This window comes from Lithobates pipiens, unplaced genomic scaffold, assembly GCF_037356315.1.
Source record: "Lithobates pipiens isolate NorthernLeopardFrog02 unplaced genomic scaffold, aLitPip1_a1.2 Scaffold_8, whole genome shotgun sequence".
Taxonomy (NCBI): Eukaryota; Metazoa; Chordata; class Amphibia; order Anura; family Ranidae; genus Lithobates; species Lithobates pipiens.
Window position 1 is genome coordinate 311,127,560 of NW_027507903.1, and position 23,581 is coordinate 311,151,140.

Consider the following 23,581-nt stretch of genomic DNA (forward strand, 5'->3'; position numbering starts at 1 on the left):
CTAGCTTTTTTATTATAATATAAGCTGTGTTTCACCGCCCACAAATTCCTCATCTCCTTGTATCTGTCTATGAAACTGGCCATGAACTCTGGGTCCTTAAAGTGATTCATCTTTGTTGTAAGACAATACACAAGACAAAAACACTAATGTCAGCCTAAACTCTCATTATCATATCCCAATATAGGCCTCAATCTTGAAGCAGTATAGGCCACTGTGATGGGCCAAGTTCAAATTTTACCTTCGTTTAGGATGCTCGCCACTTCCGTTCGTTCTTCCTCCACACAAAGATCGTACGTATGACACATGCATGTTAGCTTGATATAGACTGCACATGCATGAAACTCCACCCGCGTCGCCCACCCCTGACTTTTTCTCGAAGATTCCCCACCCCTTCTCTCTTAGGTGCACAGTAGGAGCAAAATGGTGGATAAAGAGCAGGTGTGTGGAAATTATTCCAGTAACTAGGAGGAGGAAAGCCCGGAGCCTGAAACGGCACGATCCCGGAGGAGGAGATTTAAGGCCTCCAATATGACCTTTGAAGAGATGGTGAAGATGATGTACATCTTGCAGAGGAACGACTATGATGGACAGCATGGACAGTACCTAAACCCTAATTTGCGAAAGGCTAAGATCACGACAAACGTTGTGAAGAGTCTGCGGCAGAATTTTGAGGTAAGACGCTCCAAGGAGCAAATAAGGAAATGCTGGTCAGACCTTAAACTGAGGGAGCCGGATCAGTATAGAAGAATAAAGAAAGTGCTTCTAAAAAAGTAAGTACTTGTCGTGTGTTCCTATCATTATTTTTTCTTGCATACTGCACCATGTGCTTTTCTTTACTGTTGTACGTTTTAAAATGGCGAATTTCATGTTCGTGGGCACACTAATCGGTTGTAGGAAACATTGTTCGCTCATTAAACACAATGTTTTTGGCAGATACAGGTTAAATACATTTGGTCATGCATAATTGCATAAAATATTTTTTTTTACATTGCTGTCTAGATGTGTTTGTAACTAGAATGAAATGCAAGTTTGATTCAGTGTAATGTAAGGAGAGGGCACTCAGCAGCTGTTTACACATCTGGACTCAGGAGCACTAGTGTGGGACACAAGAACAAACTTTTTAAGGTGTCCCACATAGGTGCTCCAGTGGATACTTGGGGTGTCTCCATGTGTGAAAATTGTCACAAAAAGGTAAGTATTCTAGCAAACAAAAAACAAATATACCGCGCTGTCACGCTGATCCCATTGTTACTGTCTGATTTGAAGCGCTTGTTTTTTATCCTGGAAATGTAAGTGTAATTCTTCTGTTTACATAATAAATATTCCTTACGGAATTATGCTATGTGCCCCGTTCTCCCTCTTTTCTATCCTCTTGGTTGGGCCAATCTGCCCGTGTACTACTAACCTGCTGTATCCATCATTTTGGAACGTTCGTTTTTAGGTCATGTCCATACAGTGAGCCTGAACCTTCTGGTCATCTTTTAAAGCTTGTTTGACTCATCAGGTGTATACCTGTACAAGTCCAATCTTTCCGGTAAGCGACTGGTGCTTCTGGTGGTGGATTCTCTGTGTCACTTTTATCACCTTTGGATGTTCACTCAAGATTTCTGACTTATTTATCCATTTTTGGATTACACACCTTGGAACACACCATTACCTGCTTGTGGTCCTCTATATTTATATTTTGGACACTATTTTTCTACTGAATATATGTCACTATGTATTTTTATATTGGTTAATAATTTTCCACATGTTAATTGTATTTTTTATATTGAATATTTTATATATTTATCTCTGCTTTGGGGGATCAAGCCAGTATGGCCAGTATCCAGGCCCGTCAGGGGATTCTCTGTAAGTCCAGCTGCAGGCCCAACTGAGGCTGTATAATTATGTGATTTTTTTCTTAAATAAGTGTGCAGTATGCAGCAGCATAGGATGATATGGTTGATTTTGTAGTCCGCCATATGGATTGCTGTTAGAAACAGGTGGAACCGGCTGGCCATTATCCTGAATGTATTGTCAATGACTCTTCTCGCTCTGGCCAGCTGGTAGTTAAAAAACCTCCTCTCTCCGGGGTGAGGGACCTTTGGGGGAATTGCCTCATTAGGTGCTCGCCCAGATCGAAGGCTTCATCTGCAATAAAGACGAAGGGGAGTCCTTCCACTTTGTCCACATCAGGTGGCAATCCCAGGCCACCATTCTGGAAATGCTGGTAAAACTCCATCTGGGCGTAGTCTCCTCCATCTGACATCCAGCCATTCTTCCCCACGTCCACATAGAGGAACTCATAGTGTGCCAACACCACCTATCACGTACCCGATCAGAGGCTGAAATGCTGGGAGGGCTTCCCTTGTGACTAAGGGCAGAGCACCCCCTGAAGGTGACACAGGGAGAAGCTAAACTCAAAGCAGCAGGGGTCGCTGACTGAGGAAAGCTGAGGTGGAGAAGAGAAGTCCACTGGTAGGCAGCTGATGAGCAGGGTAGACTGCTGGGCAGGGGTACCTTTCTAAGTACCAGATGAGATCGTGCAGCAGGAGCAACCAGAAGCTGTGTCAGGAGCCAAGTCAGAGTTCATGCACAGGACAGCAAGCAGCAGCAAAGTCAATGGAACAATCCGGGGTCATACACAGGGCAGCAGGTCAAGCGGGTAAACAGGAACAAGCCAAGGGTCAAGCCGGGGTCAACACAGATCAGCCGGGTCAAGGCAAGTCGGGTCGTTAACAGGTATCCAAGACAATGGGAACAGGAACTCAGGAACACACAAGAAGCTGAAGATCATGCAGCAGTTGGTCACTGCTGCAGCAGGCTTTAAATAGGACATTGGCACCTCTCACATATTGCGTGCGCATTGGTGCGCACACGTGTGTGCAAAGGTGCACATTGGCGCGTGTGTTGGCACGTGCGTGCACACTGGCGAATATGTTGTCCTGACTGTTCTCGCCCGTGCGCACATGCACATGCGCATTAGCATTGGAGAATTTGTATTTGCAGATCCGTGATTCTGCTGGCCATTGATGCCAGTTCTCCTGCGGGTTGGTTCCTGACACCACCGCCATTAACACTACACCCCTTATAGTTATAATAGTAAGACCCCAAATGGGGTGGTGGCACAATATGGACATGCTTCCCATCTATAGCCCCTCCACAGTTGGGAAAGTCCCAACGGTCAGCAAAATGGGAGGCCACAGTCTGCCGTTCCTGTGGCATTGAAGGAAACTGTGGAGTCAAACAAGAAAACAAATATAATTACTTTTGCACATAACATTGCAAGCAGATTATACAAAAAACATTCTTGCACAACATCAGTATAACATTTACTTTAAAGAGTATTTAAAGACAAAAATATAAGGCCCACTTATCAGATTCCTTACCCCCTCTGGGTTGGAAGGGTTTGAGGTGACTTTGGGAGCCAAAAAAAAAAGCCTCCAGCATGAATTTAAGGACACACATAACATTTGGACACATTTTTTTTTGGGGGGGGGGGGGGGTTATAAATGAATTTAAGGACACAAATAACATTTGTACACATTTTAGGGAGTGTTTAGGGTAAAGCACTACAATGGAGCTGACAAAATACATTGTCATGTGACTAGGCTATAGGTGTATATGGGACCAGGATAGCATGCTGGGGAAGTTAGTGAAAGCAAATATGGATGTAGGCCAAAAAAGGAGCATTAAAAGCTTCCAGCATGCATAAGGATAAAGGGGACATTCACAGCATATTCCAATCATAGTAATTAGGGAATGATTAAATAATCATTAGTAAACATTAAATACATATAATGTGATGTTAAAGGATAAAATGTAATATTAAAGGATACAACTTACCTTAATATAGTCCTTTTGCAGGATCTGAATGATGGAAAACAGATCTCTTGGATAATAATCTCCAGAGCCTGGGGGGAGATGCCTGTTGAGAACTTGAGGTCCTACAGGCTTCTCCCAGTCGGCAAGTACCACAGTGAACGTTGCGACTAGCCTCTGCTCTGGAGTGATGGCTTGCCTCATGCAGGTATCCTGCCTGCTGATATAAGGGGTCAGCAAAGCCAACAGACAGTGAAAAACAGGGTCCATCATCTTGAGATAATTCCTGAAATCATCAGGATTATTCTCCTGAATCTCACGAAGCAAAGGCATGTGCGAGAATTGGTCATGATGAAGTAACAAATTATTGCTCCATGAACTCCTTCTCGCACCGTTCATGGACTGGGCTTAGGTCAAAGTATAAACCCCAACACCAAGCCCCCACACAGCACGAACTGTACGATGAGTACGTACCCGCACCATGGTTTCAAAATGGTCGGCTGGTCAGAACAAACTTAACAGAACACACTGAAGAACAGCAAGGCCTGTGAAGAGCGAGCTGAAAATCAGCAATGAGCAGACAAGAATGCACAGAAAAACAGATACGAACTGACTGCACGCACTGAAGAACAGATACAAACCCACAAGCACAAACTGAACAGCAGTAAAATGATCTGAAAAAGCTGGAATCTGAAAAGTGCGAATCGTCTCTAACCAAACTTCTACTAACATGAGATTAGCAGAAGGAGACCAAAGGGTGGCGCACTGGGTATTGAACTTCCTTTTTCTAGTCCCGTCATATGTGCTGTATGTCACCGCGTTCTTGACGATCGGACATTGGTGTGATCGTGTGTATGCAAGATAATTTAAGTGAAACTCTGACGGAACTCTGTCGGAACTCCGTTGGAAAAACCTTCAGAGTTTATTCCGACGGGAAAACCAGTCGTCTGTACAGGACATCACAGTTTTTGACTAAGTCAATGAGGGTTGGCTGACGTATTGCTCAGTGTGACAAAGCTCTTTTAACCCGCATTCAATATTAAAGTTGTATGTATGAAAGCAAAATCAGAAAATGGATGAAGGATTTACTGTAATAAATTTAACTGAAAACAGTAGGTACATTGCACATTTATACAGGCGTTCCAATGAAAGACTGAAATGTGAAAACAAATGAATAAATACATGGCCTTTACGTATGTTAGTACTTAATGGTAAAAAATTAAATAACACTTTGCTGCTTGCGTTGGCTTGGTCTGTCACTAAAAAGAGAATAAAAAGGGCGGAAATCAAGCCAAGGCTAATAAATATTTTTGTAAAGATCATATATTTCAACCATAAATAAGTGACATTCCAGTGCCCGGTTCTCATGAGAAATGATTATATGGATGACTGCACGGGACCTTGTAGAATCCTTTATGCTGAGCTATGCATTGACTGTCTGTAGAAGAAAAAAAAATATCTGAAAATTATGCAACCCTTCATCAATTTTGTAAAAAAAAATCTTGTGTTTTGAATGCATGTTTTATTGGATTATTTGCACTAAAGTCTCAGTTACCGAATATACACAGTATATGTATTTATATTCTTGTTTTTTTTACTAAGAAGCAAACTGCAGTCTTGCCAAGAACTGTACAAATAGCACTAATAGGAAAATATGCATGTTTCACTAAATGTTAAATTACTTTATTTACGTATCTCAAAGCAGCAGTCCCTCTAGATTTCTCAGAAAACACTTCCCAACCAGTCGCTTAAAGTCAAAATCAATATTTTGTTTGTATCTGATTCACCAATCTTAAGGTAGACCCTCAGCCCTCACATTCCATTTCCTCCATTCTTCTTCTGCCCCCTTCCTCTCACACAGTATATTATTTTTCACAAATTTTTTCTTTCAATACTTTTTTTCCTGGGAAAACATTTGCACACTTCCTTTCCTCTTGCCCCAGTGAAAATGACATACAGTATATGTTTCCTGCAGCCACCTTGGAAACCTATATTATCCATCACAGGAGGCCGTGGGGTACTCTAAACCAAATGCACCTTGTCACATCATCAGATGTCTTTCCATGATTTTTGCAGGTGGCCCCCTGATGACATGTGCGCTATCACAGGGCCTGCTGCAAAAACTCAAAAGAGACAACCAGCCCATGTTGACATCAGAAGAAGTTGGTCGTGTAAGACTGGGTGAGCTGCAATGGGGCAAAAGAACCTCCAGAGAGCATTTTTGGATTACTGAGCGTGGTGGTATGTTTATGTTCAAAGCCCAGAGCAGAGGCGAACTAAGTAGGGGGCGGGGGGTGCGAGCCGCCCCGGGTACTACACACTGGGGGGGGGGTGTCAGGCCGGCACCCCCCTCCGCGATTATAGCGGTGGCAGCACTGCGGGATAGCACAGTGACAGGCGCAGAGAGAGGAGAGCTTGCCAAGCTTATTTATCGAGTTGTGATGCAAGGGGGAGGGGGTGTGCGGGGGGTGCAGGGTGACAGCGGGGGTCCTTCCATCCCCTCCTCTCACGGCCGCGGGCTGTCTGTCTGTGCGATCATGGATGTCACACAGGCAGGCACAGCCGAGCAGCCGCCTCCCCCTCCTCTCTGTTTATGTGTAAACAGGGGGAGGGGATCTACTGACTCAGATCCCCACCCAGTGCTGAGCATGTGCCGCCGCGCTGATCTGAGGTACTGAAAGGGGGGGGGCTGCACTGAACGGGGGGGGCTGCACTGAACGGGGGGGCTGCACTGAAGGGGGGGGGGGGCTGCACTGAACGGGGGGGCTGCACTGAACGGGGGGGCTGCACTGAATGGGGGCTACACTGAAGAGGGGGGCTGCACTGAATGGGGGCTACACTGAAGAGGGGCGCTACACTGAATGGGGGTCTGCACTGAAGGGGGGGCTGTGTAACATGCAGGGGGTCCAGAGCTGCAGGGTGCTGTGTAATGTAAAGGGGTCCAGAGGATCAGGGTGTTGTGTAATGTAAAGGGGCCAAGAGGCGCAGGGGGCTGTGTAATGTAAAGGGGTCAAGAGATGCAGGGTCTTGTGTAATGTAAAGGGGTCCAGAGGGGCAGGGTGTTGTGTAATGTAAAGGGGTCCAGAGGTACAGGGTCTTGTGTAATGTAAAGGGGTCCAGAGGGGCAGGGTCTTGTGTAATGTAAAGGGGTCCAGAGGGACAGGGTGTTGTGTAATGTAAAGGGGTCCAGAGGTACAGGGTCTTGTGTAATGTAAAGGGGTCCAGAGGGGCAGGGTGTTGTGTAATGCAAAGGGGTCCAGAGGATCAGGGTGTTGTGTAATGTAAAGGGGCCAAGAGGCGCAGGGGGCTGTGTAATGTAAAGGGGGTCAAGAGATGCAGGGTCTTGTGTAATGTAAAGGGGTCCAGAGGGGCAGGGTGTTGTGTAATGTAAAGGGGTCCAGAGGTACAGGGTCTTGTGTAATGTAAAGGGGTCCAGAGGGGCAGGGTCTTGTGTAATGTAAAGGGGTCCAGAGGGACAGGGTGTTGTGTAATGTAAAGGGGTCCAGAGGTACAGGGTCTTGTGTAATGTAAAGGGGTCCAGAGGGGCAGGGTGTTGTGTAATGCAAAGGGGTCCAGAGGTACAGGGTCTTGTGTAATGTAAAGGGGTCCAGAGGGGCAGGATTATGTGTAATGTAAAGGGGTCCAGAGCTGCAGGGTGTTGTGTAATGTAAAGGGGTCCAGAGATGCAGGGTGCTGTGTAATGTAAAGGGGTCCAGAGGTTCAGGGTGCTATGTAATGTAAAGAGGTCCAGGAGGGCAGGGTGCTATGTAATGTAAAGGGGTCCCAACGTGCAGGGTGCTGTGTAATGTAAAGGGGTCCAGAGGTTCAGGGTGCTATGTAATGTAAAGGGGTCCAGAAGGGCAGGGTGCTATGTAATCTAAAGGGTCCCAGAGCTGCAGGGTGTTGTGTAATGTAAAGGGGCCCAGAGGTGCAGGGTGCTGTGTAATGTAAAGGGATCCAGAGGTGCAGTTGTGGAGAGAGGGTACGCAGTAGTGACAAAGAGAAATTGAAGGATGCAGGGGGCACAGTGGGGCATTTTTTAAATTTTAATGGGGGGGGGGTGCCAGATATAGGATCCGCCCCGGGTGCCAAATGCTCCAGGTATGCCCCTGGCCCAGAGGTAAGGAGAGGGGAGATGGGAGTGAAGAGGTCCTTTAAAAAGGTGAACTCCAGGCTAATGGCTAAATACATTATATGCCATTATATGCCAAGAAATTGTACTGCTGTCCATCCAGTTCTAAGATTTATACAACTCTGTCACATGACATGGCAGGTGAGGGAACATGTTCTTTATCTGCTGCAGCTTCACTTAAAGGTCTCCAACCCACCCTGGACAATGAAAGGAGATGCAGCACACTGATGAGCAAAGCTCTGAAACGTACAATGCAAACTTGATTTTTTTATTGCTATGGAGAATAATAGTCCCTCCCACCCCCCAAAAAAAGCTGCTTGCAAAAGAAGCTGACTCTCCAGTGGGCACTGTCTCAGATCTTGGCTGTCTTCAGATATTACTGGTAGGGTTGGCACCTGTCCTGGATTCACCCAGGCAGTGCAGGTTTTGAATCACGTGTGACACATTATTCGGACTGGACTGTGGCTCCCCATGCTCCAGGGCACCTTTCACACCTGCTCAGGAGGGGTGACGGGAACGGTATTTACTAGAACTGATTGCCTATATTTTCCTCCTCCAGCAGCTGAAAGTCTGCTTCTTCATCTCTCCTTTCTGCCAGCATTCAGCACCTACATGAGGAAAATACTGAAAACTGGTTTTAGTCAATGCCCCCCTCCCCGCTTCCGCTCTTGTCCATGTTCAAGTTCTTTCTGCTTCCACTCCCTCCACCCACAGCACTGCCAGGTTCCCTTTCCTCCTCTCCTCGCCCATTGGCTGCTGCGGTGGATGAGTTTTGGGATAGGGAAGGCCAGTAATAATGTCATTTAGCAGCCCTTTCCCCTTTTGAATGAACACAGTGAATGATGGGTACCGATTGCTATTGTGTCCATACATAACTGAAGCATAGTAAACAATGTTTACTATTCTTCAGTTTGTGAACGAACAGGAAGCTGCTCAACACAGAGACCATTCATTCACTGTCCAGTGCAGACAAAGGAATGCAGAAACTCTGTCCTCAGTCCCTTTCTCTGTCTCAAAAGTGAGAAATCAGGGGTATGTTTAGACACCTGATATTTTACCAAAGCCCGCAACAGGGCTGTTAAAATCTTTAAAAAAATAATAATAAAAAAAATAATAAAAACATAAAATAATAAAAAAAATACTACTAACACCATCCACTGTCCTATTGACACCAACCTTTGCCCTACTGATGCTGTCCACTGCCCTACTGACACCAACCTTTACCCTACTGACGCTGTCTACACACAGTCCACTGCCCTACTGACACTACCCACTGCTCTACTGACTGACACTGTCCAATCTTAAGGTAGGATAAATCAGGGGTCAAGTCCTGGGGAAAAAAGTGTGGGAACTGCCACCCAAGATCCACTCCCCCACCAAAAAAAAAAAAAATGATACCCTCATATGCACGAACACTTCAAAAGTTGTATTTTTCATCCAATGTTTGTATTGTGTGTATGAAGCTTAACTGTTAGTACATTAAAAAAAAACAATCCTCAATAAACATAAATATGGTAATTCTCTGAATAATCAGCATTCATTCAATTGTGCTTCCATGCAAATGTGAACATCATGTTCTGATCTTTATTGGGGAATGTTATTTTGTATATAGAGTGTTTATGTGGTGAGTTTACACTTTTCATTGAATAGAGTTTGGATAACACGGGGTTAAACGGAAAGGTCATAACTTAACTGCACATTATCTGGACAGAATGCTTGGGGAGATAGTGATGTGTTCCTGCTTAGGAGATGTATGTTAGCTTGAGGGGCTGCAAACTCTGCAGGGCTCCAACACACACTTGCTGCTATTCCAACCCTTCACATATTTCCACATAAACTTCCCTCCTGGCATTAAACTTTGCCAGGTATTGTGCTCAGCTTACCACCCCAAACTGATGTTCCTCCCTGAGCTCACCTCTCTCTCTGCATGGCCTGTGAGCAGAATAGCTGTGCTCCTCCTCTGGGTTCTCTCATCATATGGCACTGAAAATAGAGGAAGGGGGGGGGGATTCAGTGGGACACACAGAGAAAGTATGCAGGAGACTGGGGGGGGGGGGGGGGGGGTGAGGAGACAGAAAATCAAGAGGGGGCGGCGGGAGGAGCGCATCACGAGAGGTCTGACTAAATACAATCTCTTAGCAGCAGGGACCTGATCTACCCATCAGCTAGCTGTGATTGACAGGTAGATCGAAACGGAAGCTGTCATGGAGCCCCCTACTGGCAATGCCTGAATGGTCAGGTGTGCGGCACTTACTATTGCGAGCTGAGTCAGCGGCTGCTGGTGTAGCACTTGCCACACAGCTCACATACTTCAAAGTCTTGCAGGACGCCGCTGCTAACGGGAACTGAGTTCCTGTTGTGGGAAAAGTACAGGAACTCCGTTCCCATGCGTTCCCGCAGGACTTGAGCCCTGGGATAAGTTCATATTTTTACAGTGGCATTTGTTTTATTAATCTAAGCATATTTTATGGGTGATTTTGTTTTATTTAATCATGCCCCTTTAAGCCTCTTCCATTGTTAACATAATCTGGCCACATCCACTGTTGGATGTGTCTCTCCTTGAGGCATTCAAAGGTGTCCCAGGTCTTTTACAATTCTATTAAGTATACTATAAAAAAATAATCCTGTACACTGCTAAAGTGCTCGGGTTTGACATAAAGGCAGCAGCCGCTAGTTACCAGAGTTAACCACTTGCTTACTGGGCACTTTTACACCCCTTCCTGACCAGGCCAATTTTCAGCTTTTAGCACTGTCACCCTTTAAATGACAATTGCGTGGTCATGCAACACTGTAACCATATGACATTTTTATAATTTGTTTTACAAAATAGAGCTTTCTTTTAGTGCCATTTAACACACTGTTTTTTTTTCTTGTTTTTGTTTTTTTGCCAAATGAATGAAAAAAGACAAAACATTTAAAAAAAAAAAAAAAAAAAAAAAACGTCTTTCATAGTTTGTTATAAAATTTTGCAAAGAGGTAATTTTTCTCCTTCACTGATGTGTGCTAATGAGACTACACTGATGGGCATTTATAGGTGGCACTGATGGGCACCGATGATGTGGAACTGATGAGGCGACACTGATAGCCTGCACTGATAGACACTGATGAGGCTGCACTGATAGGTGGCACTGATAACTACCACTGATTGGTGGCACTGATGTGCACTGATAGGCGACACTGATTGGCAGCAGTGATGGGCAGCACTGGTAGGGCACTGTTGGGACTGCACTGATAATCAGGACACTGATAATCAGTGCCCTGATTATTGGTGTACATGTCCCTTTCACACACCTTTTACTGGCTCACCTCTTCTCTGTCGCAGTCAGTGTGAGGAAAGAAATGCTGATAACCGGCTTGTGTTTACATTGTGATCAGCTGTGATTGGACACAGTTGATCACATGGTAAAGAGCTGCTGGATTATCTTTATCCCAATCTGTGATCAGCTGTGTCCAAAGGACACAGTGATCACAGAGTGTGCCACTCACACGCTGCAGCGGGCATGTGGAAAACTTGATTACAGGAGGACATCGTATGATGCCCTCGTCGCAGTGTGCAATCACACTGTAGTCATCATTCGGTTATAGCGTGGTTGGGAACTGGTTAAAGCAGAACTTTACCTATAACACTTTAATAACAATTAATGTTAACAAAAATATACATTACACATGAATAATTATGCCACTAAAGCTAGTGCATGCTGTAAATTGCCTCCTGCATTGCCCCTGTTTCTTCTTGCTAGAGGCCGCCATTTAGTTGAAGCCCAGAGCAATCACTTTCTTACTGAAGACTCTTCCCCTCTCCTTGGTCTCAAAAATTAAATGTCACCTTCTGTAATTAAAATGTGTGAATTTCCAGCATTGGTTGTATGTTTTGACTCAGCTAGAGAGAAAGGATGAGAAGCATTACAGTGCTGAAAACAGAATTAAACCCAAAACCAAAAAAGTTATATATTGCAGCTTGGACACTTTCCGAAGTGTCAATTCCCTAGCATGTTCAGAAGCACATTGTAAGGCAATAAACAGTTTATGGAAAGGAGAAATGCTGAGCATTTTAAAGGTTTTTTTTCCCTTTATTTTTACGTTTAAAGTGTCATTAAATCCAGACTATGAAACACTCTCATTACAAGCTATATAACAGAGCCACTAAAGCTGTTTTGTGAAGAATGAAATATAGCTGGTAGATCTTACCTCCAGCTGTCCCTTCCGTTTTCTCTATGTCCCCATTGCAGGCTGAGATTGTGTAGACTAGCTGGTGTCCTCGACAAAGCATTCTCAAATTTAATTTCCTCCTTTTTCTTATCTGACTATAGAATCACATGTGGCCTTATACACAGTGGTAAATCACACTTCCTTCTAGGGTTGCCACCTTTTCTTCAAGCCAAACCCGAACACTTTAGTGGCCTAGGACACCTTCGGATACCCCATGGAGAGTAGTAATGTGGTGAGCATAGCGTGCCACAGTGAACTGTGGGTGTGGCCAAATTGCTCTTGTTGACATCATCGCTCTGCCCGTAGCTCCCGGACCACAACAGATTTGTGTTTGACTATCTTGGTTACTTGGGGAGCCACAGTCTGGTCTGAATAATGTGTCCAGGTTTCAGTCCACCTGAAACCCGGACACGTGATTGAAAACCTGGGCTGTCCGGGTTATCCCAGACAGGTGGTTACCCTACTACACACTACGGGGAGGGATATAGTATGCTGATTGATTACATTCACTAAGAAACTCACAAAAAGATTAAATCAGTATTAAATGTAAATGTAAAAACCTGTAAAAAAGAGCCTTGGATGCAGATGCCATCTGAACAAAATGAAAGTTAGAGTCAATCATCCCTGACTTTGCCTAAATCGTATTAATAATACACAAAAAATACACATTTTATGTTCAATAAATATTTATTGGGAGCCAGTGGTGGCTGATGGTCAGGTTGGATGGTTGGTCGGCCAGTCGGGCGGTTCACCTACCTCATCAATGGCGGCTTCCCTTGCTCTCCTCTGCGAGCATCACAGCGACGGGCATCACAAGCAGCTTCTCCTTCCCCTGCTCAGAGGCCAATCAGAACGTTTCTTCAATCAGGTAATGGGTCTCAAACCTGCTTCCTGATTGGTGGAGAGAAGATTCAGTGTGAGAATAGTGAATATTCATTCGCTTTTCTCACACACCTGGGTGGGCTCGGGGTGCATTCTCTGCGCCCTGAGCCAACACTATTTTGAAGCCTATTGAGCCTCTGGCTCTAATTGGTGCTTCAAAATAACACCAACCCTGCATTGAAATTCATGCATCCGGTGTCCTGAAAGGGCCAGATGCATGGATGGGGGGGGGGGGAGGCGGCTCCCGTGCGCCCTTAATGGATGGGCCACCCCTGTTGGGAGCTGTAAAACAGTTATTTGATATTTATAATGTAATTTGAGTTGCTCTTCCTAAACTTAAAAATGCCATAAAACAACCCCCTATTTTGTAGACGCTATAACTTTTGCCCAAACCAATCAATAAAGGCTTATTGCAATTTGTTTTTCCAAAAATATGTAGAAGAATATGTATTGGCTTATACTAAGGAAAAAAAGTGTTTTTTATATATTTTTGGGGATATTTATTATAGCAAAAAGCAAAAAAAAAAATAGTTTTTCTCTCAAAATTGGCGCTCTTTTTTTCTTTATAGCACAAAAAATAAAAACCGCCGAGGTTATCAAATACCACCAAAGAAAGCTCTATTTGTGAGAAAAAAGGACGTCAATTTTGCTTGGGAGCCACGTTGCACAATTGTAAGTTAAAGCAACGCAGTACCAAATCACGGTCTTTGACCAGCCAAATGGTCCGGGGCTTAAGTGGTCAAGGATCTTCTCTAAATACTTAAGGTTTCCTTGTTGTCACTTGGCAACTTGAAGTTTCAGCTCCCTCTATACATTTTCTATACGATTAAGGCCTGGAGACTAGCTAGGTCATTCCATGACATAATGGGCTTCTTCTTGAGCCACTCCTTTGTTGCCTTGGCCGTATGTTTTTGGTTTATTCTCATGCTGAAAGACCCATCCATGACCCATCTTCAGTGTTCTGGCTGAGGGAAGAAGGTTCTCATTCAAGATTTTACAATACATGGCCCCATTCATTGGCCCCTTAATGTGGCAAAGTCCGTCTGTACCTTTAGCAGGGAAACAGCACCAAAGCATAATGTTTCCACCTCCGCTCTTGATTGTAGGGATGGTGTTCCTAGGGTCATAGACAGAATTTTTATTTTTTTGTAAGTGGGCAAACTTACCAAATATACATGGTGTCAAATAATTATTTTCTTCACTGTAGGGGAAAAAAACAAAAAATAAAATAAAAGTGCCGTGATACATAAGATTCATGTAAATGAATTATCTAAATTAACACTTCTCTGTAGTATCACTTTAATTTTTAAATCCCAAAGGGATCCATTCTTGATTTTCCTCTGACTGTGATACTTGTGTTATATAGTAATCATAGTATAAGCGAGTTGCTGACTTTTCATTGTATCTCTGTTGAACATTTGGAGACCTATTATTAAGCTCATCTTCCTTTATGCAACTAAAATGAATAAGTGGAATGACTGACAAAGCCATGACTGAAAACATACAGCATCTTTCTATTCAGTATAAATCTGCTCACTGAAGCATATATTATGGGACATCCTATAATCATTCTTATTCCTCCGTGCAAGGCTGATTGCCCCTGTCACTCAGTGTCTTCATTACTGAAAAAGACAGAATGATTTTCCCCTCCATTCTCTATTTATCACACATTAGACAGGGGATGAAGCATTGGAAGCATAAATCTGTTCATTACGATGACCCATCCAGAGCATTAGATTAGACCCAGTGTTGGCAGGGAAATAGAATAGCATTACTGACTGACTTATACTAATGATGATCAGGTCACTGATATTCATAAGTCATCTGAAGGATACCTATAATGTCACAGGAGAAGGGATGGTGACTTTTTTTTTACTATTGAGTGACAGAAAGGTTTAAAGTGGATCTATAGCCAAAATGTTTGGCTATGGTAGGATTAAGCCAATTGTATTTTTTTTTTCTGTATATGTTCCAATACTACTCTGAGACAATTGTCACCAGAATAAGTGTCCTCATTGAAAGATTAAGGGCTTGTTTAGACATGCTGCAGCCCTTGCTGTCTATTCTTTTCAGAGGGCAGTTGACAGGTGGCTGGGAGAAAATATGTTCCCACTTCACCAATAGGGTTGCCACCTTTTCTTTAAGCCAAACCCGAACACTTTAGAGGCGGCATTTTTTGAAGGTATAGGCTATAAGATTGTAAAAGACCTGGGACACTTTTGGTGTGTCATCACGTTCAAACCCGTTGGACTTTGGTGTGATTGTGTGTGTCCAAGTCCGTTCGTTCGGAAAGTCCGTCGGGAGACTCCGCTGAAAAGTCAGTCGGGAAAACCTTCGGACCTAGTCTGCAGGAAAGTCCGGTCGTGTGTACACGGCATAAGTCTCCAGTTCCTTACAACACTTAGCATGTCATTTTATTACTGCCCCATGGCAGACCATGTGAATGAACCCTTACCTTCACCTCTTATTCTTGTGATAACTGTGAAAGTATAGCTTTCCCTTAACTTTCTGTCTCAGTAAAAATGGTCACCAGAGCAAATAAAGAGGGTAATTCTACCTAGTGAACAAACAGACAAAAGTAAAAATGTAACAGGGGCTAATTCTTCCTCATGCATTCCAAAAATGAAGAAAGACCTTTTGGTTATACCTTTACTTTACGGGCTCAAAAGGTCGGCAAAATGAGGTTTCAGAACTATTACATTATCATCAGGTATCACCATGACAACCTACTTCCATCAAAGTAGATGCCAGAAATTATACCACTTCCACAGTCAGAAAATAGGATCTGACTGGAGCATGACTTGTCTGTCAGAGTTGCAAAAAAGATCTATACTTATGATAAATATACCAAGATGACATTAAAAGCTCTGGCTCCTTCTTGTCAATTACAGAGTGACATTAATAGTACTGGTAAATTACAGTATTTTAAATGAGCAACAGTTTTCAGCATAACAGGGGCAATTTTCCATGTTCTTGGTAGAGGATGAGTCTTACGAATTACTGGTTTGCCATTCTGTCTTGGCAGTCGTAATATATAATCAGTCAAAATTATGAAAATAATCACTTAGGGGCCTACTATTTATAATGCAGTATGTTGTCCCCTCTTCAAACACTGAAGGACATCACTAGAAACACTTCAAACTGTGCCTGCATCGTATGATTAATTTTTTCAGAAGCAGGAAATGGGATTTAAGTGGTATCTAATGTTTCTGTATATTAGTGAGAAAATCATTTCTACATATGCCCTAAATATGTGTCAATTCTCTAGAAAACCATAAAAAGGACCCCTCTCTGCTGTGTGTATGTATTTTGTGGTGTGTGGTTGTATTTGTTTCATAATATATTGCCTAGAAGCTTCCTAAAATGCCACAGAAAACATTAAAATTCACTCCCTATTGACTTCAATGCAATTAACATATGACGTTGAAGTGTAAAGAAAGGCTAAGTGAATTTTGGCTAATTCACTCATTAGTATGTCTTCCATATGAATTCATACTGAAGTTTGATGTGTGTTGCTGTATTCTACCATGTTTTGATGTTTTTTTTGTGGTACTTACTGCATTTTTTTTAAAAAACATTACATTATTTTTTATAAACAAAGTGTAAAACATTCTTTGTATTATTGCAAATATTGTTCCTTTTTTATTATTTTATCATCATTATTACTATATAATCCCACTTTTTACACAGAACAAGATAGATAACTGGTATACAAGATTCTGGCAATAAATGGTGAAAGCTGATTTCCAGGTGCAAGACAAAAGTAGCATAGTTGACTACAATTAATTTACTTTTCTACGATATATTCAAACAATAAATATAAACTGTGCTCATATTAATTGCTGTACAAATACAGGCAGCCAGACCAAAATCGACAATCCCTGCCTGCGGGAGCTTAGTGTATTATCAGAAAGACAGCAATAGGATTATGCGGAAAAGAATCACATGTTTTAGATTATATACCCTTGGGAAAGAGAGGTGCCTGGCTTTTTTAATTAACAAAGTGTAAATTTAATTAACTGTAATATATTGTATGCTTAATTAAATGTTACTTGACTTTAGCCAAGAGAAACAAACAATTCTCTATCCCGCTATATGTTTGGAATGCATGGTTAGGCAATTTAGCTAGTTATCATCATTATACAGTGTGTATACACTGTTTACTGCTTTTGTTTCTCCACCAATAGGTATAGTATGTATCATTATTAAATGTAAGAAAAAAGAGAAAGTGCATGGAAATAAAATAACGCTAATAAAGCTTTTGAAATATTGATGTACTTGTAAATTGTTCCTGTAACTATCTCTGTACCAAATGTTGCATATATCTTTTACCCATCGATATGCTGTAATAACATATACCAGAGTCCGTATTTTAAATTTATGAAGGCGATTAAGCCTTTGAACTAACAAAATAAATATATTTTTACAAATTTATTTCTGCTTCTTGTCGCTGCCTTAAAAACCCCAAGGGGAACCTGTCCTTTCATTCTTTTTAGTATGTATCATTATTATCCTATAATTTTACTATTCCGTTGGATTCAATATGAACTCATTTAGTGTCTTCTGGGATCCATGCATTGGTTCCCATTGCCAATGGTGTAGTGTCCTGGAGAACAGGATGCCCTCCCCCGCATCTGTCTGTGAGAATCAAAGACGAGCCTAACGGACAGAGGCGGGGCACCGGAAATCGAAACCCAAGATTTGACCCCAGTCGGAGTAGTTGCAATTCATGGACAGACACTGCCCCCAGAGGCCAATTATGGCAGGACGGTCAGAGATATTTAGCATGGGGGAGGAGACGCCCCAGAGACACTGATTCGTCCACAAACAAAGGGGGGGGAAGGCAATGGGATGTGGTGTGTGTGAGGTGTGTTTGTCAAAAGGGAATGTTTGAAACTGAGCTTGCTCTCACTCCATCACGAGGCTCAGCTACGAGGACCTGCTAAGTATATTACTTGTATTGTGTTCTGATTGTATGCTATGTAATTTTGTAACTCCTTTTAATACATGTTAGCTTTCTTATTTCCTTGGGAAATAAACGAGATCTGATTAATCTTAAACCGTGTGATTGGTTTCATAGGTAACATTGCATTATTGTGATATTAACAGTAGCATATGCTCAGGGGTTTTAATAGACTAACTAATCTATAGGGACTAGACGATTAATACATAGATGATAAATAATAGTTATTATTTATCGGTTATTTCATATTCAATCGGTGTTCTTTCATTTAATTATTATTTTTTACCTGTACCATGGAGTACTGTTTTAGACTGCATGTTTACCTTAAAATGAAAAATATTTAAGTTTGTTGTATTTAAAAAAAAAAAAAAGACATGCATTACATGAAATACCTTCAGGTTCTTCAGTCGTGGACCTATGTGATGTCCCATACAGTCAAAACTTGTCAATTTTGCTATTCTGTAGCTGGATAATTCTGCATTTAGCTCTTCCAGAACAAATAAAACCATGTCTGGCAGCCATTTTGTTCAGGAATCATAGGTCAGCCATGATGGTTTTGGAGAACCGTAACAAATTGCAGCAGTGAACTCCTAGGAGTGTACCCCCACAGCCTTTGAACTTAAGTCACATTTTGCAAGGGTCTGAAATTTCAAGAGCCTGTTATCTCAACTTAGGGAAAACATACACCAGTACACAGGAATTTACCAGACCTGTAACTATCTAATTAAGGTTCTGGCAGGAGGTCTGGCAGTGTCTCCAAACCATAAGCATCTACAGATTATTATCGCTTCCCTTTCAGGGGAATTGGGATTGACCCATCGTAAAACAGTCACATAATTCTTTATTTCTGTCACCCATGGTTTTTAGGGCAATCAAACCATATAGGTATACATGGTATGCTATAAAATCCCATACCCAGGGCTAATGGGTATCGTAAAGCCAATCAGGCCTGCAGCAAACTTTCAGAGACCCCTGCTTCACTCACAGTTTCGAAATATATACACACAATTCATAACATCAGACCATCAGGACCAAGGACTAAGTATATATTTGAATGGAGAAGATAATAAACAAACAAATTGAGGTAATATGTGACTAAGCTTTAGTATATTGTAAAGCGCTGCGTAAATTGCTGGCGCTATATAAATCCTGAATAATAATAATAATAATAGTATAAATAATATAGCCATTCCCTACCTCCTGGGTAACAGGCCTATCTAAGGAATCCCATATTTAGTATCCTTGTACACAAAATTCAATGCTGGACAATAATCTACCAGAATGCAACTTGTACATATTTGAAGATATTAATATTGGTAAAAAAAAAACAGTTTCTAGAGAATGGTCACGGAACAGTCGTAAACCCAGTGACATCCCATGGCCACTTCTAAACTGCTAAATTGGCCAGATCATTTCTGTTAACACCCCCCACCCTCAGCAAAAAGAAAAGTTGATAGCTCTCATTTTGCCATCAACAAGAAGGAAGATCTGTCACTTTATGAGAGCCATTGTACCGGTTCTCATCGATTGAAGTCCGCTGAACCCAGGACTTAAGTATTTTCATTTCTTCAACCCTTTTTGTTTTTCTATTGCCTTGCTGTCTCTTTGTTTTCATTGTAATAACTGTAAATATTTTATTTGCACCATTTTTTACCTTTTGTTATTAAACAATATTTTGAAAAGTAAAAAAAAAAGGGGGGGACAGGGCAAAGAGGTAACAAACCCCAGGACTTTAACAGTGTTGGGTGTAGAGATCAAAACTCTAATAAAATTAAAATGTATATGATTTATTTAACTAGTTGCTGACCGCCGGCCGTCCAATGACGGCCAGGCGGCGCACCTATTGTGGCGGGATGCTGTCATATGACGGCCTCCCGTTTAAACAGGGAATGCGCGCGATCGTGCGAGCGCACCTCTGTTTCTTCGGTGGCGGTGTGTCACGGAGACACCGCTCGCCACCGAAGGGGGTGAACAGCAATTGGTTATGGCTGTTTACCACATGATCGGCCGTGATGAAGTCACGGCCGATCACAGATGGTCACACCCCGACTGTGCACGGCGCATGCGCGCGATCGTGAGCGCGCTGTGCGTGCACGTCGGTGGCGGCGTGTTCCCCGGGGTATGCCAGTGATGTGTGGGTCTACTTGAAGGTACCAAAACCTTTTAGGAAGCAAGGATGTTCCCCTGCTATGTATGAACGCTTCACCGGATGTCTTCAGCATTGGAGCTTTGGGAGACACATATACTCCGATAAACTTGTCATTTGTAGTATATTTCATCACCACAGTGGACGCTAAAGGGAAAACACAAATTTTGCCAGATCCACGGTTTTATTGGTAAAGCAATTACTGAGACTGTGTTTTCTCTTTCCCTTGAAAAAAAAAGTTTTCTTCTGGAAAAATATTACAAGGACTGTGGGGCTAGCTAGACAGAGTTAGTTTTGCTAGAGGAAAGCTCTGTGTCAAGGTCATCCATGGGTCACAGCACTTGTTTAAAAGGACTTGAATTTTGTTTCTTTTGCCACTAGGTGGTGGGGGTCTGCACAAACACTTGGACTATTGCACGCAAACATGTAGGTTATCAGCACTGGAGAGAGAGTCTCATTTTCTGCTGAGAATGGGATTCTGCCTCCTAGGATTGTAGCCATAGTATGTGTTTTTGTTGTTCTTTTTGTGTATTTTCTTTTAAGGAATCACCAAAGATCATCTATCAAGCTACCGGAGAGTGGGTGGTGTAGATAGTCAGGCATTGGGGTTTGTGTATTATGTGACTTGTTTATGTCAACAGTACAACCTATTGTATGTTCATTGTTTGTTTCTTTCCCATTCCCCATTCCAAACTTAAAGTTCAGGCACTCGACTTTCAGGACTGAAAGTTTTTTTTTTTGTTTTTTCCTTCCCAGACAATGAGGACATTGTCTAAATGGGAGGGGGAGTATGTAGCGCTGGCTCCTGACAAGCAGGTGCTATGGCATTTTCAAAGTTTACTTTCCTGAAACCACTCTTGGTTTTTTCTAAATTTCTGGTTTCAGTACCAGTCTGGCTGGGTGGCACTGGGTTCCCTTTGACCGCAGGTGTTGCTGTCACCGCCGGCAAGAGAGAGAGTGCATTCTAGCTGGGTGTATTGAATGCCATTCTTTCGGAAACCAGCCCAGTAGGAGTGTTCTCCTGCTGTGCATTCTGGGAGGTGGTATTTAAGGTACTGACATCATGTGCTTCGTTGTTCTAGTTGCAGAGATTATTTTCTGTCTGTTTGGTTCTGGTCCTCCTGACCAGCCCCATGGCCCTCCTGGCCTGGGGTGCAGAACCATGCATCCCGAGTCTCGGGGCTGGCTAGCCCGAGGCAATACAACTGCAGGGAGAAGCCTGAATGGATTTCGGGGCCTATTGATCCAAAGGTGGTCTGGTGCCGTCTCATCTAACGGAGAGGCCCAGCAACTGGAGAAACCCCAGGGGAGGACTCTTCAGGAGAAGGCCTTGCGCAGGGCTGGCTTCTCTGAAAGAGCCTGTAGGCTTAGTTGAAGGACACTAAATGAATCTACACTCATATGGTATCGCCGGATCAGTTGAGAGATACTGGTACCGTATGATAGCTTTTTAAGTTTGTCTATGTCCCTCAGTAATGCTCAACTTGTGGCAGAGACTTTCTCAAATATTCTACGCTCAAGTCTGTGGCAGAGACTTTTTCTCAATATTCTACACTCAAGTCTGTGGCAGAGACTTTGCTTAACACCCTACTGGCTGCTAGGCCTAGTGAGAGGAGGTCTATCCGGGGGTTGTAAAATCATGTTGTGAAATGGTTGCTATTCTCTGGATTTTTGCTATAAGAGACTTTCCATTTTTGCAGTCTAAGCCCTTGTACACGCGGTCGGACATTCCGGCAACCAAATCCGTTGGATAAATTCCGTCGGATTTAGTCCGGAAGTGGTCCGGAAGTGATGTTGCATACACACGGTCGGACTAAGTTGTCGGAATTTCCAGTTGCCAAGAACGCGGTAAAGTAAGCCGTGTACGACGGCACTAGAAAAGGGAAGTTCAGCACCATGTTCGGCACCCTTTGGGCTCCTTCTGCTGATCTCGTGTTTATCGCGTGTTAGTAGAAGTTTGGTGAGAGACGATTCACGCTTTTCAGATTTGTGCTTCAGTTCGTTACTGCTCTTCGGTTTGTGCTTGTCTGTGCGTATCTGATTATCAGTGCGTGTAGTCAGTAAGCATTTGTTTCTCATTGTGGACTATATCTTTGTATAGTACGCTTTGATTTGCATTGCTTATTGTCTGCTTGTTTCTGCTTTTCAGGTCATTCTTTCAGGCATTGCTGTTTATCGGTGCTTTCTGTTGTCCGTTCTGACCAGCCGACCGTTTTAAACCATGTTTCGTGTACGTACTCATCGTAGAGTTTGTGCTGTGCAGGGGCTTGGTGTTGGGCTTTTAGCTTTCACACAAGCCCGGTCCATGAACAGGGCGAGGAGGAGTTTGTGGACCAAGAATTGGTTGCGCCAGCGTGACCAGTTCTCGCACATGAATTTGCTTCGTGAGATCCGGGAGAATAATCCTGATGATTTCAGGATTTATCTCCGGATGACGGACCCCGTTTTTCACCGTCTGCTGGCTTTGCTGTCCCCTTATATCAGCAGGCAGGATACCTGCATGCGGCAAGCCATCACTCCGGAGCAGAGGCTCATCGCCACGTTGCGCTACTTGGCGACAGGGAGAAGCCTTCAGGACCTCAAGTTCTCCACAGGCATCTCCCCCCAGTCTCTGGGGATCATTATTCCAGAGACCTGTTCTGCCATCATTCAGGTGCTGCAGAAGGACTATATGAAGGTAAGTTTTCTCCTTTTACATCACATTCTATGTATTTAATGATTGCTAATGTCTTGGATTTCTTTCCTCATTCCCTAATTACTATGATTGCAATATGTTCTAATTGATATGCTGTGCCCCTTTGTCCTCATGCATGCTGGAAGCTTTTCAAGTTCCTTTTTTGTCCTTCATGCATATTTGCCTTCACTAACTTCCCCACCATGCTCTTCTGGGCCCATAAACCTACAGTCTAGTCACTTAGCAATGTCTTTTGTCAGCTCCATAGTATTGCTTTCCCCTAAACACCCCCTAAAATGTCTACAAATGTTACGTGTGTGCTTAAATTCATGCAGAGTGCCATTTTTTTTTTGGGTTGGGCCAAACTCATTAGGAACCCCCCTCTCCCCAACTGCTAGGTCAGCTGATAGCAATCCTCTATCTGCTGACTTTGCCAAACCCAATACACACTCTACCTACCTTTTTTCTGGTCAGATTTATGGACGAATTCACCAAAGCATGTAGTGCAAGGGCCTGCCTTATTACTTTCAAATGCTACAGTTTATTGTTTTCTTTCTACTATTATTATCTTGATAGGTAATAGCAGAATGTTAAAATGTGTTTACATTTTTTTGGTATTATGACACTTCTTACCTGTCCGGTGGGCTGCCAATAGTGTAAGTAAGGAGGGGCTGCCCAAAGTATCAGACACTATTTATGCATTCAGCTCTCAATGAAATGGAGAGGGTTGGGGGGTGGGGGGTGAGGGAGGGATGGGGGGTGATGACTCTG